Here is a 21,219-nt window from a genome sequence, read left to right as displayed (position 1 = left end):
ATACATGTATCACAATATTCACTGTAGCACTATTTACAATAGCCAGGACATAGAACCAACCTAAATGTCCATCGACAGATGAATATAGAAAGAAGATATGGCCTATATATATAATGGAGTATTACTCAGCCATAAAAAGGAATAAAATTGAGTTATTTGTAGTGAGGTGGTTGGACCTAGAGTCTGTCATACAGAGTGAAGTACGTCAGAAAGAGAAAAACAAATACTGTATGTGAACACATATATATGGAATTCAGAAAAATGGTACTGACGAACCTAGTGACAGGGCAGGAATAAGGACACAGATGTAGAGAACAGACTTCAGGACACAGGGCTGAAGGGGACACAGGGACGTAGTGAGAGAGTAGCACTGACATATATACACGACCAAATGTAAAAGAGCTAGTGGTAAGCTGCCGCATAGCACAGGGAGATCAGCTCGGTGCTTTATGTCCCCCACAGGGGTGGGACAGGGAGTCTGGGAGGGAGCCTCAAGACGGAGGGATATGGGGATATATGTATACATATAGGTGATTCACTTTGTTGTAAAGCAGAAACTAATACAGTGTTACAAAGCAATTATACTCTAATAAACATGTATTTTAAAATACCACAACGTTGTAAATCAACTACACTAGAAAATATTTCTTAAGTGAAAAAGATTTTTTGAATGTGTGCTTTATTGTGTGTGTACCACAGGTTCAATATATATGAATTATGTCAAATTGATTACATTGTTTTTCAAAATAAAGAATTTTTGATATTCTACATCAGCTGCATAATATAAATGCAGAAAAACTATATTATTTTTTTCTAAAGTTCAGAAATACCCATTTTGCTCATTCGGTATACTATAAACCACTAACTGTTAAAAAGGGATTCATGACCTCTTTCTTCCAAAGAAATATTTCTGCATTCACACAAGTTTAATAGAATGTTCCACCATGAACTGGCTTCCCACGTTAGAGACACGAGATTTGCATCCTGAAATCTTTCTTGCAAAAATGTCCAATTAGCATCCTAGCATTACAGAAAAGAAATGCTTTTTGCCAGATCTCAAATTACATACAACTTTATCACGACATCATGTATGTTTTTTTTCCACACACACAGACTGCATTTTATTTTTACAAGAGAAAAATCAACTGACACCAAACATTGTAAATGGATGACCACAGCAAAAGCAACAATGATTGTAATTCCCAAACACGAAACACACTCACACTATTGTCATAATATTGACATTCATTCCAGGAATCCTCCACAGCTCCTTTATTTTGCAGTGAAAGACACCATGTTTTTTTTTTTTTTTTTTTTTTTTTCCGATACGCGGGCCTTTCACTGTTGTGGCCTCTCCCGTTGCGGAGCACAGGCTCCGGACGCGCAGGCTCAGCGGCCATGGCTCACGGGCCTAGCCGCTTCGTGGCATGTGGGATCTTCCCGGACCGGGGCACAAACCCGTGACCCCTGCATCGGCAGGCGGACTCTCAACAACTGCACCACCAGGGAAGCCTGACATCATATATATTTAAATTATCAGCACTCACCTGAGATCTTCAAAAATCAACAAAAACATAATTTTGTGCTCTCTTTCATTTATTCTGGTTCTAAGTGGTCATTTCTAAACGAAAGTATTTAAGTATGTTAACGTCATCTTATAACATCATATATTTCAAATGACTACCGTCTCTCCAAAGATGCAATATGAGGAACTCATAATTAGGCTCTCCAAAGTTTTACTCTGTATTACACTTCTGTATTACACTTCTGCTGAACTTCACACTGTTCATTAACTTCACACTGTTCATTATTCTCTGAGAATATTCTTTTTCTTGTATGCCCATCTCACATGCTCTTTCATTTCATGAAGTTTTTTCCTACAATTTTATGCCTAGTTTATTTCTGAGAAAATGCATTATTCCAGATTGATAATTATAGACACAAAAACTTCTATATAATTCCCTGAGAGTTTCAAAAACTCCTTCTTTTTTTTTAAATACCTAGATTCTGAAGCTCTCCACAAAGCATTACTAAAATTGCATTTACATAGTATCTACATATTAATCACACATTAATGCATTTACAATTGTATTATGCTTTATTGCTAATTTTGGAGCATAAACGTAGCTGTCTTATTTACCACCCTCTTGGAAATCACTTTAATATTTGCACTTAGGACTTGAAAGAGAATGGATAAATAAAAACCTGAAGAATATGCAAATACAATTTATATATTTCTCATAAAATTAGGTGATTATCTAACCTTTACCCAGAAAAAAGAAGAGCCCACATACTCTGCAGTCATGATACTCGAGAATGTGTGGTCTTCCAGCAGGAAAACATGCAGCAATCCACGTGGCAGAGTTTACCTGTGACCAGCTGGGGTTAGTGTCCTATGCATTCCTTACATGCAACATATCGGGAGTGGCCAAAGGGAATTTGTCAGTTGTGGCAATAAGTATAATGAAGATTTGTAGCAGGTCATGCTCATATATGCAGCACAGGTACAATCAACATCTTGCTCAATTCTGGTAGATCTAAATCTGTATCTGTTACCTTGTCTTTAACGAGGAAACGTCAGAACTGACTTACAAAAAAAAGTGTTTTGTTTGTTTGTTTGTTTTAATTACAGTCACGGTGAGTAAGACATAGCTCAGAACAGCTAATGTGACTTAGTGATTCTCTCATCAGGAAATACAGTTTCTACTTCCCTGTTAATTCTCCACATTCTGTAGTAAGTTAAGTTTCAGTGAAAGATAAATCTACAGGGCAAAAAGAAAAGAAAACTTACATGTGTTGATAGGATCATTCTGACAGGTTTTACCACGTATGTCAGTGTTTCTGGTGATGGACACAAGCTAGAGCTCCCTACTCTGACATTTTCACTGATGTCATTCCCCTTGATCCTCAATTTGAAAGTGGATAAAAATGTTTTCTATGTTTTCTTCTTTAAGAAATTAAATAAAGAATGCTGTCTAGACATGATCCTCTAATGACTTTCAGTCAGTGGTCATCAAGAGAAGAAAAGCACAGAATCTCATCCCCACAGAAGGGTGACATTCAGTCAGGTAAGAAAATTCTCCCCAAAATTAGAGCTTCATCTTTAACATTCAATCAAAGGCTTTCACAGGTTCTTCATACTCTGCACTCAGCCTTACCATATGGGATTGGCTCTGAGAACCTCACACCAGATGACTAACAAACATGTCATAGTACACTGATCTGGGACCAGATCCTGCCTCTCTTAATGATCTCCCTCAGGGACATTGCAATATTCTGGGATATTTCCTGGAGCCCTCTACTCTATACAGGTACACTTCCAAGTAGAAACAGAAGCTTTGATTCTCACTGGGGCCCCTGCTCTGTCCAACCAACCTCTCTAGAAATATGATGTTCTAATCTCTCCTGATTAGAACATTGCACGGTCTCTCCCTGTGCTAATTTAGTAAAGGTAAAAGAGAAACAAGAAAGGGCAAACTATGCAGGGAGCAATATATAAGGTTCCTTTACTTAATGTATTTATCTGATATACACAAACATTGAGAAATATAGGTTCATTTCATAACGGTCAAGAAAAGAGGAGGAGGAACCTCCATGCCAACAGTATATATAAAGTGGAATCAATCTTGCATAAGCTCCAGCTAAAGCTTAGCTACGAGGTGCTAACTCTTCTCATAAAGAAGCAATAGTTCTCCATCATTTGAAACACACTGAGGATTCAGACAGCTGGACACTGAGGGTGTACTCTCCTCACTTGAATTCTGTACCTGCATCACAGAGCAATGAAATATTCCCAAAGAATTATTAAGGATGAGGTGGGGAGCCGAAATAAAAAAGGTGAATCCATAGTCTGCCCTACCATTCGTTCTGCTGGATGTTACCACCATCTTGGCCCAGTATGACCTTCCCACTTTTCTCTGGGCCTCCCTAATTCCCACCTCCATCCTCTCATTATATCTTACGTACACTTGGAAACGACTCTAGTTTTCCACTGATCTTCATCAACAAGCAATCCAAATAGCAACTGTGTATATAACTCCTTAGAAACCTCAGGTCTGACTCAGTAATACATGACCTTCGAAGTCAAAAGTTTTCTTAATTCCCTTTATTATTATTTTTTCCAATTTCCATGTACTTACACTCTCAGGACCTCCACTGTTCTCAGGTTCGTCTTCCCTGCAAAATCTGTCAACTTAGACATAGACTTAAGTACCACCCTCTAATTATCTCCTAGGGAATCCAGCTTTTAAAAAAGCCTCAGCAAGCCTTATGGACTTTAGTAAAGACTCTTAAAGATAACCTATGGGAGATAGCAGTACACCCACAGATATCTATTTAATACACCCTCAGAGTAATTTTTTTTCTTTTGTATAAAGTCTCTTCTGTCCAATGAAGACTCTCAGCTCTTCTTCTTCAACATATGCAGTGTCTCACCCTTCTGATTACTCTCTGCTGTATCCCAGGGCCACTCCCTTTCCTGATATTACATTCTTTCCCAATTTTGTATGTTGGTAAAATCAAATAACATAAAATATAACATGTTAATTATTATAAAGTGCACCGTTCAGTGATATTAAATACATTCATATTATTGGGCGATCAACATCGCCATTTATCTTTCTAATTCTTTTCTACGTTTTAAAACTGTAACTCTATATCCTTTAAACATAACTTTCCTTTTTATTCCATAACCACCTGAAAAGCATCATTACCCTCCCAATTTCTATGGTTTTCACTACACTAAGTACCCCATATAATTGAAATAAGTAGTTGCATTGTTATGACTCACTAAAAGTCACAAAAATGGCATATTTGGTAGCTAAATTTCCTCAGGATTCATCCATGTTGTAGCATATTCCTAGATGTTTTCCTTCTTAACACTGAATAATATTGTATTATATGGGTATACCACACTTTGCTTATCCAGGAACTAGTGGATGAACATTTAGGTTGCTTTCATATTTTAGCTACTGTGATTATTACTGCTCTATACACTGGAGTACAAATATTACTTTAAGACCCTGATTTCAATTCCTTTGGGTATACCTCATAGTAAAAATTTCCTGGATCATGTAGTAATTCTATTTTTCAATATCTGAAAAATTGCCATACTCTTTTGCAAAGCAGCTGTATCATTCTACATTCCCACTGACAGAGCACAATGCTTCCAACTCCCTCACATCCTCACCAATACTTGTTTTCTGCTTGTGTATGTGTGTGTGTGCTTGTGTGTGTATGCATGCACACAAATATATAAACATGCATTTAATGATATGGAGCATCTATTCAAGTGCTTAGTCATTTGTACATCTTTTTGAAGAACCATCTATTCAAGTCTTTTATCCATTTTTGAATCAGGGTGTTTGCTTCTTGTTGAGTTGTAGGAGTTCTCTGTATATTCTGAATATAAATCTCTTGTCAGATAGATGGCTTTCAAATATTTTCTCCCATCTTGTGGGTTGCCATTTTATTCTGTTTACATTCCTTTGATACACATTTTTTTAAATATGTACTGCAATTGTTTATTTTTTTGTTAGCTGTACCTTTGTTGTTCCTTCGTTTCATATTGAGGAAATAACTGCCAAATACAATGTCATGAAGCTCTTCTCCTGTGTCTTCTTCTAAGACTTTTTATTTTATTAGGTCTTATATTTAGTTTTTTGATATGTTTTCATTAATTTTTGCATATGATGTTAGGTAAGGGTCCATCTTCCTTCTTTTGCATGTTGACAACAAGACTTCTCATCATCATTTGTTGAAAATACTATCCTTTCTACTTTGAAAAGACTTGGCAACTTGTCAAAACCCATTTGGCCATATATCAGGGTTTATTTCTGGGTGTTCTATTCTATTCTGTTGGTCTTGAATAAGGGAAAAAATAGTATAACCTATCCAGGTTGATGAAGAACATAAAGAAAGACCAGGACTGAGAATTAGGAGGGCAATATAAAAAAGCAGGGAGTAAAAGACAGTGTGAGAGAAGATCTTGTACTTGCAAGTTCATGGAAATATGATCATGTTAAATCACTAAACGCCTGACTTTGAACAATACCGTAAATGTGCTAGCAAGAAACGTAACACTTACCCATCTCTGGGAAATACAGTATAGGCAAAAAGATAAACTACACACAAATATATTAAAAAGGGAAGGGTTTTCATGGTGTGAGAATACTGTGGGATTTGAAATACAATTTACTTCTGTTCTACCATTGTCTCTAAAATTTATCAAAGTGTACATACAAGCAATTCCAATTCTGGTAATGTGCTTGACAGGTTTAATATGAACTTCAGCAGACCAGTAAATGTACATTCATAATAGGACTGTTCCCTAATCCAAAAAACAAAACACAAAAACTGGAAAGACTAGAGTTCACTTTGTCAACACACATACAGATGCAGCGATGGTTAACGGTCCAAAAAAAGAAGGTGAGAATGGGTGCAAGAGGTTAATCCCCAGTCTGGTGTGGGGTGCAGAGTTTGAGGGTAAAACCGGTAGAAAATGCTTTTGTTCTATCCTTGATTTTTGAGGTATGGAAATTCACAGGTCACTACCTTCATTTCAAAATGAATGAATGCACTATTCAATTTTTTTAAGGAGAAGTAAACATGAGTGATAATAAATTTTAAACTGTCGGTAGTCAAATAAGATACTAAGAAAAATTAAATAATATGATTTAAGAATGAAGTGGAGAGATTGTCTAAGATGGTAGCATTCAAAGACCCAGAGCTTGATGCCTCTCATGGGCACACCAAAGTCACAAGTGTTTACAGAACAGCAATTGATGAAAAAGGCCGGGACCTACCATAAAAGATGTTTTAGAGCTAAAGATATAAGGAAGGCACCTCGGCAAGACAGGAGTCAAGACCCATCCCCCCAGGTGGGTGGCCCACAGATGGGAGAATAATTACAATTTCTGAGGTGCACCCAGGTGGCAAGGGGTATGAACCCAACATCAGGCTCCCAAGCCCAGGGACCCTGTTCTGGAAAGAAGGGTTCCTAGAAAGTTGGGCTTTGAAGACCAGTGGTGCTTATTTTCCAGAGAGCCAGAGGGTTGTGGGAAATAGAGATTCCACACTTAAAAGATGCTCACAGGGCTTCCCTGGTGGCTCAGTGGTTGAGAGTCCACCTGCTGATGCAGAGGACACGGGTTCGTGCCCCGTTCCGGGAGGATCCCACATGCTGCGGGGCGGTTGGGCCCGTGAGCCATGGCCGCTGAGCCTGCGCGTCCGGAGCCTGTGCTCCGCAACGGGAGAGGCCACAGCAGTGAGAGGTCCGCGTACTGCCAAAAAAAAAAAAAAATGCTCACAAAATCCCACATGACCCGAGAATCAGAACAGAAGCAGACATTTGAACGGATCCTGGGCCACACCTGCCTCCTGGTCTTGGAGAGTCTCCCAGAGAGTCCAGAGGCAACTACAGCACAGCCTCAGGGACATAGACACTGGCAGCAGCCACTTGGGGGAGCTCCTTCTACCTCGTGGCCACTGGTACCAGCAAGCATAATTTCAGAGTCCTCCCTCTATCTTTTTAGCCTCAGGGTCTAGCCCTACCCATTTCCACCAGACTATAGACACAAGTACTAGGATGCTGCAGGCCAAGCAACTAACTGAGCAGGGGCATAGCCCCATCCACCAGCAAACAGGCTGCTTTCAGACCCTCTCAATGCACAGCTGCCGCTGGACATGGGCCCAGCAACCAAAAGCCCCAGGACCAGCCTCCACACCTAAGTGGAGAGGCACCAGCCCCAGAGTCCTTGGCCCCTCTGACAAGTGAGCCTGCTCTGGCCTTGGAATCAGTCTCACCGTCGGCAGGTGATTACTGCACAGGGACTGGATGGAGCTTGGACCTACCAAACAGCAAATCTGCTCTAGCAGTGGGATCAGCCTCATACACCAACAGGCACACACCAGCTCCAGGAATACCACAGCCCAGCAGCCTGTGTGACCAGAACACTCACTTGCAGGCCAGAAGCAGCCATGGACTCACTTGGGTCTTGACCCTGCCCATCAGAATGACAGCACAAGATTAGGGATACCCCAGACCCTGCAGATAGCTGTGTCAGGAACAGTGATCCAACACCAACTCTGAGACTCCTGGGCCCTGCAGCCAGAACTCAGGACCTGTGTCTTCCTCCCAGTAGCCAGCATCACCCCAGTGACTGGGCACTAGCCCTGATATCACCTGGACTGCAATTCTACCCATAAGTGAACCAGCACTAGATTTGGTGTCCCACAGAGTCGTGCAGCCAACTGCCTTATGATTTAGCCTCACCAAGCAGCACAGACAGCCTCCATACAAGGCAGAGTCTGTCAAACAAGCAGTCTGGGGGCAGCCAAGCCTACCAGACCACCCACAGCAGTCAGCCCACCACAATAGAAGAGCCCAAGTAGCCAACATAGGGGGTACACCTAGAACATATAGTTCTAGTGACCAGGGGACAGTGGGCTTCTGGGACACATAGGACCTCTCCTACAAAAGGCCACTTCTAGAAGGTCAGGAAATGTAACAAACCTACTACATACATAGCAATAAAAACAGCAAGTTAAGAAAAATGAGGTGACACTGAAACACGATCCAAATGAAGGAACAAGATAAGAACTCAGAAGAAGATCTAAGTGAAGTGGAGGTAACCAATCTCCTCAAAAAATAGTTCAAGGTAATGAATGACTGTAAAGATGATCAAAGAACTCAGGAGAAGAATGGACGACCAGAGCAAGAAGGTAGAATTTTTTAAAAAAGAGTTAGAGCATTAAAGAACAACAAAACAGAGATGAGGAATACAATAACTGAAATGAAAAATACACTAAAAGGAAACTACTGTAGACTAAATGACACAGAGGAATGAATCAGAAAACTGAAGGACAGAGTACTGGCAATCACTGAAGATGAACTGTAAAACAATAGATTAAAATGAAATGAAGAAACTTGAACAGACATGTGAAACATCGGGTGTACTAATATTTGCATTATACTGGTCCCAGAGGCAAAAAGGAAAGAGAAAGCAGTGTAGAGCATACCTGAAGACATAAGAGCTGAAAACTTCCATAACCTGGGAAAGAAAACAGACATCCAAGTCCAGTAAACACAGTAAGGCCAAAACAGGATCAACCCAAAGAGGACCACACCAAGACTCATTGTAATTAAAATGGCAAAAAAATAAAGATAAAAAGACACTATTAAAAGGAGCAAAGGAAAAGCAACAAGTTACAAACATGCGAACTTGCATTAAGTCATCAGCTGACTTTTCAGGATAACCTCTGCATGCCAGAAGGGAGTGGCATGGTATATTTAAAGTCATGAAAGGGAAAAGCCTATAACCAAAAATACTCTATCCAGCAAGGCTCTCCTTCAGATTTGATGGTGAGATCTAAAGTTTTACAGAGAAGCAAAACTAAAAGAGCACAGCATCACCAAACCAGCTTTATGAGAAATCTTAAAGGGGCTTTTCTCAGTGAAAAAGAAAAGGCCATGACTGAAACATAAAAATTAGAAAAGGAAACTTACTAACGGAAAAAACTCATTGGATAAGGCAAATATTCAACAAAGGCAGTAAATCAACCATGTACACAGCTAATAGGAAGGATGAAAGAAAACAGTAAAAAAATCATCTGTATTCACAATAAGAAGTTAAGGGACACACAAAACAAGTAGATGTAAAATATAAGGTCAAATTCAGTAACTGTGGGGGAGCAGAGTAACAATGCAGGGTTGTTAGTGTCCACGTGAAACTAAGAGCTCAGCAACTGAAATAATCACACACACACACACACACACACACACACACACCTGAAAGAAATCCAAACATCATATTAAAGAGAGTCCTCACATCACAGATGAATAAAAGGGGAAGAAAGGAACAGTGAAGAAATTAAAGAGGGATTCTAAAAATACCCAAGAGAAATGAAAATGAACACACAGTGATCCAAAATCGATGGGACACAGCCAACGCAGTTCACAGGGGGAAGTTATAGTGATATAAGCTTATTCTTAGGAAACAAGAAAAATATCAAATAAACAACCTAACATTACACCTGAAGGAATTAGAAAAAGAAGAAAAAAACAAAACTCAAAGCTGTCAGAAAGAAAAAAAAAATTAAGAAAACAATACCATATGCAATCACACCAAAAAGAATAAGATACCTAGGAACAAACACACCTAAGCAGGTAAAAGACATGTACTCAGAAATGTATCAGCCATTGGTGAAAGAAGTTGAAGGCAACAGAAAAAGATGGGAAAATATAGCAGGTGCATGGACTGGAAGAATTAATACTGTTAAAATAACCATACTGCCAAAGACAATCTACAGATTTAATGCAATCCCTATCAGAATACCAAAGCATTTTCACAAAACCTGAAAAAGTAATTTTAAAATTTGTATAGAAACACAAAGACCCCAAATAGCCAAACAATCTTGAGAAAGTACAGAGCTGGAGGCATCACGCACCTTGACTTCAGATTATACTGCAAAGCGACAGTAATCAAAGAGCATTGAACTGGAGCAAAAACAGACACAAAGATCACTGGAATAGAATAGAGATCCCAGAAATAAGCCCACACACGTATATTTAATTGATTTATGACAAAGCAGGCAATATGGAAAAAGAACTGTCTCTTCAATAAGTGGTACTAGGAAAACTGGTCAGCTACATGGAAAAGAATAAAATTAGAGTATTTTAGCACACCGTATATAAAATTAACGCAAAACTGAATAAAGACCTAAATGTAGGACCATAAAACCCCGAGAGGAAAATACAGAACATTCTTCAACATAAATGATAGCAACAGTTTTGCGTTCAGTCTACTAAGGCAAATGAAACAAAAGCAAAAATAAACAAATGGGACTTCACTAAACTTAAAAGATTTTGCACAGCAAAGGAAACCAAAGACAAAATGAAAAGACAACCTGCTGAAGGAGAGACAATATTTGCACATGATAAGAGGTTAACACCAAAAAGATGACCAACCAAGGGTTCATATCTAAACTACAGAAACAGCACATACAACTCAATATCAGAACTGCACCCAAAATATTTTTTTTAAAAATGAGAAGACCTAAATAGACATTTTTCCAAGGAAAAAATACAGATAGACAGCCAGAATGCACAAAGATGCTAAACATAGCTAATCGGCAATAAAATGCAAATCAAAACTATGAGATATATCACCTCAGTCTTGTCAGAATGGCTGTCATCAACAAGGTCACAAATAACAAAGGTTAGTGAGGATGTGGAGAAAGGGAAACTCTTGTAAACTCTTGATGTGAATGTGAAGTAGTGCAGCTACTGTGGAAAGAAGAATGGAGGTTCCACCAAAAACTAAAAATAGAACTACCATAATATCCAGCAATTTCCCTCTTGGGTATATCAGAAGAAAACAAAAACACTATTTAAAAAAAAAATAACTGCACACCAATGTTCATAACAGTGTTATTTGCCATAGCCAAGATATAGAGTCAAACTAAGTGTTCATCAGTAGGTTAGGGGATAAAAAATGATATTTATGATGACTTCAGCAAAAAATGAAATGTTGCTATTTGCAAGAACATGGATGGACTTGGAGGGTATTATGCTTAGTAAAATAAGCCGCAGAGGAAACAAGCCTGGTAGGTTATCACTTACACGTGCATCTAAAACATTGAATACAACAACAACAATGAAACAGACTCACAGATTAAAGAACAGACTAGTGGTTACCAGCAGGGAGAGACAGGGCGGAGCAGCAAAATAGTGGTAGGAGGTTCTGAGGAAGAACCCACTATGTGTAAAATCAATCATCTACAGTGACGTTCTGCATAGCATGGGGAATAGAGCCACTCTTTTATAATAAGTATAAATGGAGAAGAACCTAAACATTTATGAGTCACCATGTTGTACCTCTGAAACTAATATAATAATGCAAATTAACTATAGATCAATAAAATATAAAGTAAGAAACAATAAAGGAGAGACAGATCATTAGATAGAAATCAATTAAATAAACACAAGTTTTGGAAATCAAGGAATTAAAAAACAACATGTAAGACAACATTGGCCTTTAAAGTGTACGATCTATTCATTTAAAAGAAGTCATTTAAGTGGTGAAAAATGGTACCCATTCTCACACTTTTGTATATCTAGGATAAATTATTATCTACAAAAATATGTTACAAATATTCACTCAAAAAGAAAGAGAAAATTTGGATTAACCCATTTTAGTATACAAATTTAATATCAAAGTCTCTATGTAACATTGATGTGAATAAGTTCTGTTAGCCACTTCTAGTTTCTTTGTGATGTAAAATCTTTTAAAGCATAAAAATCAGCCTTTCTACATCATTCCATTAGACATACATAGAAGTTAAAAGAAATGAGAAGACAGAAAAATCAACCAGGAAGGTGAATTTACTGAGAAACACCCATTCGTTCTCCCTCCTCCTTTGCTTTTCCTCCTTTCCCAGGTCTCTTTCGGTTCCAATCAAGAGAAGTCTTGAGAATTCTGAGAATATTTCTTTGAGGGCTTCAAACCACCATACCTATGTCCTCTGCCACAACTACACACACGGGAACAAAAATAAACCTCTGCTATCTACTCATGTAGGAGAGATTCATGCAAAATAAACTCCTACATGGAGACCAACAGGTGAGTTTTCTACCTGTTCTTTATAATGTCCTTCCATTATAGTAAATCCCACACATTATGAGGCAGAAGGGGTTATGTGAGCTCTTCCTTGAAATCAAAACCTTGCATTCATTTCAAGTACCTGGTGATCATAGGGTACAGAGAGGGAAGGTGCCATCACCCTCGGGGGGGGGGGGCGGTGAATGGGCTTCCGCAACCATGCACCTCCTGATGAACAGATTCTGAAGAGACAAAGTGTGGTCACACCGCAGCCAGCCTGTCAGACTGTCGGGCCACTGGGCAACCCCACCAGTCTGGAAGTGCCCCATAAGTTGCTCAAAGCAAAACTCTGCCCCCCCCCGTGAAGCCAGGCAATTTGGGCCAGAGAGTCAGAGGAGACCGGTAATCAACTCCTCCTCTCTGCTCACCTCCTTGGGGTTACAGCAACCCCATCTCCAAACCCAACTCTGATCCTGGAGTGCCAAGGTGGGAGCGCAGGTGGGCTCTGCCGGTGCTTCAGCACCTTCTGGGAAGCCCCCTAGTTTGAATATGATTTGAGTTTGATCCTGAGAAACCATCAGAACTTCCCACCAGAGATAAATGAGGAGATTCTGGCCTTTATTAGTGCGCACGGTGAACCCGGTCGTCCTGGCTGTACTTGCCAACCCTCCTATTTTACGCACCTATGTTTATCCACCTTCCTCCCTGTGAGTACCTTTGATTAACCCTGAGCTCAGACTCCTGACCTATTACAGTGACTTTTTCAGTCTTTCTTTAAAAATGTACAGGTAGGGCTTCTCTGGCGGCGCAGTGGTTGAGAGTCCGCCTGCAATGCGGGGGACACAGGTTCATGCCCCAGTATGGGAGGATCCCACATGCCGCGGAGTGGCTGGGCCCATGAGCCATGGCCGCTGAGCCTGTGCATCCGGAGCCTGTGCTCCACGACGGGAGAAACCACAACAGTGAGCGGCCCAAGTACCGCAAAAAAAAAAAAAAAAAAAGGACAGGTAATAAAATGAATTTAACCTAGAAGCAGCAGCTCAGTAAGGGAAATAAAATCATCAGAGGTTATCTAATCACAGCCACAGCCATCCAGGGCCCTGTCTTATCTGCTGGGGCATAAGAATGGGACCTTCCTAAACTTGAAGGGCATCCAATCAGATAAGTTGATTACGCTCACCTCTGGCTCTTGGAGGGACTGCTAGGCAGTCTACCCAGTGTATACTGACTGCAAAACACGGTCATAGTTTTGAAACACGTATGCTCCAGGAAAGGTTTTTGCGGTGCATGGGGAAGGTTTCTTTTTGACATCAAGCAAAAAATAAGTCACCAAGCCCTTTGAGCACAGGGCTTCTTAAGAGGGAAGTAGAAGGAAGGAATGGGCAGAAAACATGATCTCCTCGGAAGTGCAGGGCGTTTTTCCAAAAGAGTAGGATTTAGTCTCAGTTTAAGGAGAACACCTTTAAATAGCTGGGACAGCTCCAAACTGCAGTTTAGGGAACGAGTGCTCCAAAAGAACAGTGCTTTACAAGTCCTGGCCAGGCAGCAAGAGGATGAAGAGTTGGTTTTGCATAGTTTTGAACGCAGGAGTAAAGAAACCGAGGCATCTCTGACTAAAAGGGCCTGAGATCCTATAGCATCAGTGGGTCAGTCAGTTGCAGGGGGCAGGGGGTGTGGGGGGCGATATTTCTATCTCAACGTCTCCCAGGGCAGCCACCCCTCCCAACCCCACCCCCCTACTCCCTTCACCCTTCCTCCCTCCACTGTTGGGTCCCCAGGGACAGCACTTCTTAAGCTGGAGCGCTCAAGCACCATCTCTGCAGTCTGGATTCTTCCTGGAGCCCGGCAAGTTCTGGGACAGGAAGCCAGGTCTGCAAGGCCGCTGGGGTGCAGTCAGCCCTGGAGGTCTGGAGGGGAAATGGAGCCCTGAAGCCCACCCACGTCCTTGAAGCCGAGGGAGGAACACATCCTTCTAACAGTACTTCTCAGGGGTCAGCATGCTCCCCACCCGACGGTGATCCATACTCACTTGAGGCAACAAGGACTGCCTCTAACCGGCCCCCTCGATTGCGCCTTAAGGGTCCTCGCACATGTGTGAGAGCGCAGGCCCTGGATCTCTTTAGTCAGCCTAGGCCAGTGCTGCCGGGGTCCCTCCAGTCCCATCCCCCAGCCCCTCCCTCTGGGACTGTATCTAATAGAAGAAAGAGCACAGAGGAATTGGCTAAATCAAGGGACCTGGGAGCCTGGGTATGAGTTTGAAGACCGAGAACCTAAGGCACAATTACATATTATTGGAGACTCTTGTGGGGTGTGTGGGGTGAGGTTAGGAGGCTGAGAGGCTGAGTCGACCTGGTGAGTCCAGCCCCAGGACACCACACAGCCCCGTCCCCCCTTCCCTGCCATCAGACAAGGGGTGCCGCAACTCCAGCCGGGACTCTGCACTTCCCCCTCCCTGATTCTCCTCCAGAAGAGCAGGTGGTCCCGCTCTGAGGGCAGCGGCAAGACAACGGACCAAGTCCCCCCGCACTAAGGCACTCCTGGAAGCTCTTCCTGCACAGCAGTGCTGGCTTGGAGCAAACACGAGCACCGCCAAGTTGGTCTCGTCCTGCAGCGGAGGGACGCAGGGTTTAAGCCAGCTGCCCTGGCTTTAAAGCAACCAGCCCCCCCTTTAAGTCAGGTGACCCGACTTTAAATCACTGTGTGCCCCTCGAGCCTGCAACTTCAAAAGTTGGGAACTTCACTTTGATCCCAGCACCTCACATAGCTGAAGGCACACTAGTCACCCCCAAGCCTGGCTTAGAGGCAGGATATAAGGTAAGGGGATGGGCGTGCACTCATGGTGATGAGTGTGTACTTCATGTACCAGAAGGGTCCAGGCACCCTGGGGTACAGCTACCAGTGCACGGTACAGCAGCTCCCTGGCAAAGCTGGTGAGGCCCAGGGAGAGCAGGCACACCCATGCGTGCAGAGGTTCCAGGACGGGAGCTGGGGCACAGCCAGCCGGGGGTGTGTGAAAGCGGAGGATCTGAGCCTTTTGTGAAAGGCAGACACAGAGGATGGATGAGAAACAAAGACCAGATGAAATATGGATTTGAAAAACACACCCTGCTCTTGAAATTGGGGTGGGGGGCACCCCAGACTTGAGACTTCTTACTCCCCAGTACCTAGTGCTTTGGCCTTTGCCCAATTACTTATAAAATTTACTGATAATATCTAACCCATAGAATACCGCATTTGTAGTGGTATTGCATGTTAATGTTTCTATAGTGGAAAAATCTTTTCTACAAGAAACATGTACACTATCTGAAATCAACTAAAACCCCTCTTTATAAAGTACTATATTGGACTTCCCTGGTGGCGCAGTGGTTAAGAATATGCCTGCCAACGCAGGGGACATGGGTTCGAGCCCTGGTCAGGGAAGATCTCACATGCTGCGGAGCAGCTATGCCCATGCGCCACAACTAGTGAACCTGCAGGCCACAACTACTGAAGCCCGTGGGCCTAGAGCCGGTGTTCCACAACAAGCGCAGCAAGAGAAGCCACTGCAATGAGAAGCCCGCGCACCACAACAAAGAGTAGCCCCAGCTCGCCGCAACTGGAGAAAGCCCGCGCACAGCAACGAAGACCCAACACAGCCAAAAATTAATTAATTAATTAATTAATTAATTTTAAAAAGTACTGTATCCTTCTGTACAACTTCTCTGGGAAGCACAGAGATGGCGTGGGAGAGTGAGAAAGACCAATATTTAGTGCACATCTCTCATGCAGGTGCTCTGCTGACTCAGATACATTTATCCCCACTTTACAAAGGAGGAAATAAGCTCAGAGAGGTTTAGTAAATTTCCCAAAGCCAAACAGCTATTGAGTGGCAGAACCAAGATCTGAACCAAGTCTGTTACCTCCAAAGCCTAAGTCCTCATCACAACAAAACTCAATTAATATTTACATTTATCGAATTACATTGCAGCCTGGGGAGTTCTTGGCACAATCCTGAATAAGAGTGAGAAAGAAAGAAATAGCATTGTTCCTACAGTCAACCAAAATTTTTGGAGCAGCGGCTAGATGCCTGGTCCTTTTTGGGGTTCAGCAGTGATCACGACAGGAAAAGTCGTGCTTTCATGAACCATGTAGTGGGGAGGAGAGATGGGTGCAACTTGGGTGAGGGATTTCACCTTGCTGGGCCTCTGTTTTCTCATCTGGAAAATGGGATGGGTGTTCCTCATTTTCTGGGATTGTCTGGCTGGACGTTCTCTGATTCCATAAGAAGCATTTGTTTTCCTGTTTCTTTAAAATTCATTCAAGCCATGAGCCGTGATGCATGTTGTTAGCTGCTCCCCAAATCACTCTTCCCCACCCTTTTCCTGTGATCAGGTCTTTCCCGAAACATGACTCACAATCAGTCAAGTCACAGAACCTAAGGGGCACCCAGCAGAAAAATTCCAACCCTTGCTTCTCAGGAGCTCTGTGGTCTACCTGCCAGGTAAACTTAACTCACCTGGGACAAGGTGGCCATCCCTGGTTTCACATCAACATGATCTCAGGCACAAACCTTTTTTTCCATTTGGTCTTTAAGTTACTTGTTGAAACAACTGTACAAATATGACAAAGGTATAAAATCAGGCATCTTCTGCCCCCAGCGCCTACTAATACATGATGTTCTGCCACTTTAAGGATAAAGATAGAACATTTCAACATTCTGCTGCCCTCATCATTTGTCATTTTTGTTGATATTTCTATTGAATACATCTTTCAATATTTTAACAATGGAACGTTTATTTAGGTTGCTCCAGACCCAGCCTTTAGTGGTAAGGGGTTTGTTGTTATATTTCTATTATGTTTCCTTTAAAAACCATTATCCTATTTAAATGGATTAAGTCAATTCTACAGGCATGTATCTTATGATATTCATGAAGTTAATCCATAGAGGGCAGTGGTACAATTGATCACACTTGAGAACCTCCAGTAGCACAGTTAAGTGTACATATTATCTACGTGTAAACCGAAGTACATGCCGAGTGAGATTCTCCTACCCTCTTCACTCTGTGCCCCTCAAGCCTGTGAGAAATGGAATATTTCTTGCCATCTCAGTAAACAAAGGATGTCACAGTCATCAGCCCTTGCAGCCCTCCAGCGTGAGCCGCGAGCCCTGAGGATCTCCGGATATGCAAATACAGAATGCAGGCCCCAGAGCGCTGAGGTGCATATGAAAGGAAGGAACTCAGGGAGCCCAGCCTCTGGCATCTCCGCAAAGAAAAGCGCCGCATTCCTCACGTTGGGAGAGCCGGTTTTCCTTAGTTAACAATCACCTGCTGATGGTCCCCATTACCTGCGCCAGTGCCCTGCCCTGTCCCCTCCCCCCGGTCCTTTAGCTCAGGGAGGAAGGAGGGCAGAGGGACTCCGCTGAATAAGGGGCCTGCGAGCCTCGGGAGGAGTTTTTAGCCGCCTTCCCCGCAGTCGGGGGGAGGCGCGCTGACGCTGCAGCCGGGCCCTGCGCCTCCCTTGCCCCGTTTCCCCTCAGGACACTCAGGCCGACCCCCTCCCCACGCCCCCCAGGCCCCGCGAGCCAGGCCGAGGGCAGGGGCGAGAGGAGGGACCGAAGTTCCCGGGACCAGACGCTGGGGGCCGCCCTTTCTGCACAGCAGCGGCGGGTGGCAGCGAACCCCTGCCCCTCAGAAGCTGGTCTTGCCCTGCCGCCAGGGCACCGTACCAGGCGGAGGGTCGGCGCCCACTTACCCGGCCCGCCGTCCGCACGACTGTCGCGGCTTCGGCCGCCGGGGCCCCTCCAGAGCCGGCAGCGTCAGTGAGGCCGCCCTCCCCTCGGGCTCCCAGGGCAGTTCCGTGACGGCAGACGGAAAAGACCCCGAGCCGAGAACTCCAGCTCTGCGGAAACGCGGGCTCCGTTCTGGGCGCAGCGGGTGGGACCGCTCTGCCCCGAGGCCTTCTGGGAGGGACGGAGGCGCCGGGGGAGGGAGCCGCCAGGAGCGCAGGGCCCCGTCGGGGGTCCTGGAGGGGCGGCCCGGCCTGAGGGCCCCGCCCACTGTGACCGCAGCCCAGGCATTTTTCCTGGAGTCCTACACTACAAAGTTAGAAAGATACACGGTCTATAGTAAATACTCACAAATGATTGTTGCTGCTGTGCTTACTATCCTATTAAAGGTGTAAAATCCATAAAACACTTTAAGTTCAAAATTAAATATGAATTTTTACCTTTCTAATTATGTCTCTGCTATTCACAATTGTCGTTAATGAATCAGAGACTGTGGCATCACTAGTTAAAAGTGAGCTTGTTAAAAAAATAGAACTCAGGCCCACCGGACCTACTGAATCACAATCTGAACTTTTACAATCTCCCCAGTGTACTTGTGTACCCATGAATAGTTGAAAGGTACATTTCTACCTCGACACGTCTTTTCTGTCTGAGAAATACACACATTTTATCCAATTTGATATAAATAAAACACTCAAAAATGCATATGCCTGTGTTGAAACCATCATTTTATCATTTCTTTTCCAGATAAGTATAGTCTCTATACTGGTTTTGTGGATCACATGCCACACTCTTTTCTTGTAGTTAGAAATAAGATAGAGAAACTTACTTTGTAAAAAAAAAAAAAAAAAAAAAATATATATATATATATATATATATATATATATTAGTGGGTAATTGAAGACACTCTTCTAAATTAAAACCAGTTCTCTTAACTTGCTCTTTTCTTCTTGGGTCACATTATGAACTCTTCCCGTGGCCACAAGGTATGTGTACTTTTAATTTCAGGGACTGCTGACATTCCAGGATATGGCCATAGTTTTCTCTCAAGAGGACAGGCAATGCCTGGACCAAGATCAGTGGGAACTGTCCAGGTATGCGATGTTAGACAAGTATAGGAACCTGCTCTCCTCGGGTGAGGATACCTTCCTTCCAGAATTCCTTATCCAACCACAGGGTTTAGAGTCCTTCATTTGTAGAATGTCTCCTGGAATCTTCTGCTTTCTACAATAGGGTTCCAGATTGCAACGTTTCAGGAAAGATTGGGAGTTTGTGGGTATAATTTATCTTATTCTTTTAACATTGCAGCCTCCCTCAGCTGCATAGCACAGGGAGACCAGCTCAGTGCTTTGTGACCACCTAGAGGGGTGGGATAGGGAGGGTGGGAGGGAGGGAGATGCAAGAGGGAAGAAATATGGGAACATATGCTTATGTATAACTGACTCACTTTGTTATAAAGCAGAAAATAACACATCATTGTAAAGGAATTATACTCCAATAAAGATGTTAAAAAATAATAAAAATAATAAAATAAAATTGCAGCCTCCCTTTTAATATACTTTGTAACTGCTTGGGCTGTGTCTATATGAACTGTGTACTATATGCTTCTGTCACAGTCCTTACAATATTTTATTGTCTTATTTTCTGTAACAATTCTCCATGGATTCTTTGGGCTTAAGGTATACTAAAAGGGAGACTGCGATTCTGGGACTTCCCTGGTGATGAAGTGGTTAAGAATTCGCCTGCCAATGCAGGGGACACGGGTTCGATCCCTGGTCTGGGAAGATCCCACTTGCCACAGAGCAACTAAGCCAGTGGGCTACAACTACTGAGCCTGTGTGCCACAACTACTGAAGCTGGTGCGCCTTGGGCCCATGTGCCATTTATTTTTTGGAGAAGCAACCACCTCTGAGTGATCAAAATTTAGACCAACTAGTCAAAATGCTTTATCACCTGTTCTAAAACACTGATCAACGAACAAGTTTTACTAGGGGTAACAGTGTAATTGTATTCTGGAGTTCATAGCGGCAATATGGTTTATGACCTTGATACTGGATCACGACATTTCTATGGTATAACTGCTTTTAATTGTTCAACGATTAAAGTCTCACGTGATCTGAGTTCAGACTGGAGTCATCCTGGTTGCTTTCTGTCTATTGCAGATTTCTGCCAGTAGGAAAGGACAAGAGCATTACGGCTTACTTTACAAAATGTCTGGAAACTAAATGATGATATAATCTACATTCAATTAATTTATACATACCCTACTGTAGAACCATGTTTGTTAAGGTGGCAGAGCCCGGTAATTATGTAAAACTGAAACCTTTATCTGCACTGGTTCAAGTCCTCTTCCTAAGAATATGTTTATAATCAACATTCTTTCACAAATGACCCAATTTAATTCACCATAGCATTCCTCATATTAATTAAATGGAAAATCCTAGGCTATATAAAAATCCAGAAAGGGCCAACAATCCTCAGCCCCCATGGATGATTACAAACCATTGCTGAGGCATACAAATTACTTATTAAAGAACCACTATGTCCATCAACATCATCAATTTATATATTATTGCCCCAATGCTAGCCTTAACCCTGGCTCTCACAACATGAATTTCTCTTCCCGTATCTTACCCACTAATTAATATAAATGTTGGCATATTATTTATATTAGCCATATCACACCTAGCCATTTATTCCATTCTCAGATCTGGATGAGCTTCACATTCAAAATACTCACTCACTGGAGCCCTAGGGACAGTAGCACACACAACCTCATGTGAAGTAATGCAGCAGTTATTCTATTCTCGGTCGTACTGATAAATGGATCATTTACACTTTCAACAGTAATTA

The 21,219-nt window shown here is 42.5% G+C and overlaps 1 protein-coding gene and 1 long non-coding RNA gene across 3 annotated transcripts in view; one reads left to right on the top strand and one right to left on the bottom strand.

Moving 5' to 3' along the window:
- Window positions 1-18,472, bottom strand: part of LOC309791714 — a 48,185-nt gene extending 29,713 nt beyond the window's left edge. Inside the window, exon 1 of one of the 2 annotated variants that reach the window (XR_014291548.1) lies at window positions 18,333-18,472. This is a non-coding gene — a long non-coding RNA (uncharacterized lncRNA). Of the gene's footprint in view, window positions 1-17,094; window positions 17,151-18,332 lie in introns of those variants that run through there. The other variant, XR_014291549.1, reaches the window with a different exon arrangement.
- LOC309791919 (UPF0488 protein C8orf33 homolog) overlaps window positions 1-21,219 on the top strand; it is a 107,475-nt gene that overhangs the window by 65,365 nt on the left and 20,891 nt on the right. The gene's annotated exons all lie outside the window — the stretch shown is intronic.

Source organism: Mesoplodon mirus (genome assembly GCF_964341445.2).
Source record: "Mesoplodon mirus genome assembly, chromosome: 16".
Classification (NCBI taxonomy): domain Eukaryota; kingdom Metazoa; phylum Chordata; class Mammalia; order Artiodactyla; family Ziphiidae; genus Mesoplodon; species Mesoplodon mirus.
Note: the sequence above shows the minus strand (reverse complement) of the source record. Positions and strands in the feature narration are given on the sequence as shown.